The following is a 996-nucleotide window of genomic DNA, read 5'->3' as shown; positions in this document are numbered from 1 at the left end:
CACCACTGAATAGTGTGATGCAACTGTAGCAGTCGTATATTTGAAACTCAAAAAGGAAACAACTGCGTTCCAACAGCTAGATATGCAGGTCCAAAAAATGAAGGTATTTTTAACAGCCACATTCACTCCACAGCCCATTCATCTCCTTCACCATCCCAAAGATTAGCACATGTTCTGCTTAGCTATATAATAAAGTGGCAAGCACGTGGCACCACTGACAACACAGGACAGTTGCCTATAAAACTAGACTTCTGACGCTGGGCTCCAGCTTTGTTCTCTTACAGGTCATCATCCTCGTCTGGGAGAGCAGTTGTCTGTGCAACCTCTAAATCATGCTCATATTGTGCTTCCAAAGCTGGGTTCAGGACAACTTCTTGTGGGGCAAGAGCAGGCATTGCAACAAACTCCAAATTAGGATTGCCAATTGGTTTTCTAGCAAGCCAAAGGAAGGGCTTTTCAAAGTTGTAGTTACTTTTTGCAGATATGTCATAGTACTGAAAATTCTTTTGGTGAAGAGGATGGATTTTGCTTTAACTTTCCTGTCCTTAATGTCCACTTTGTTGCCACACAAGACAATGGGGATGTTTTCACATACTCGAACCAGATACCTATGCCAGTTAGGCACATTCTTATAAGAAACTCTTGAGGTTACAGCAAACATTATAATGGAGCACCGGGCTTGGATATAATAGCCATCTCTAAGTCTCCTGACCAGCCGTGTCCCATTCATTGAATTTAATCCGTCCTCTGTTAGTGTGGAACACAAGGTGATGAACCTCAACTCCCAAGGTGGCTACATACTTCTTCTCAAATTCACCAGTCAGATGGCGTTTCACAAATGTCGTTTTTCCAGTACTGCCATCACCCACCAATACGAGTTTGAACTGCACTTGGAGTTCTCCTTGGGCTGCCATCGGGATGGTTCTTCCAGAAGCGACTCCGGGCCATGACTGACTGAGGTCCTATTTGTTTTTTATTGCTGTTAGCTTTGTATAT

General features: G+C 43.4%; 1 pseudogene; it reads right to left on the bottom strand.

The window, feature by feature from the left end:
• Positions 1–278: 278 nt before the first annotated feature.
• On the bottom strand, positions 279–914 carry LOC102832123 (annotated as a pseudogene).
• Between the last annotated feature and the right edge of the window lie 82 nt (positions 915–996).

Source organism: Chrysochloris asiatica, unplaced genomic scaffold, assembly GCF_000296735.1.
Source record: "Chrysochloris asiatica unplaced genomic scaffold, ChrAsi1.0 scaffold02998, whole genome shotgun sequence".
Lineage (NCBI taxonomy): Eukaryota > Metazoa > Chordata > Mammalia > Afrosoricida > Chrysochloridae > Chrysochloris > Chrysochloris asiatica.
This window is presented reverse-complemented; position numbering and strand designations above follow the sequence as displayed.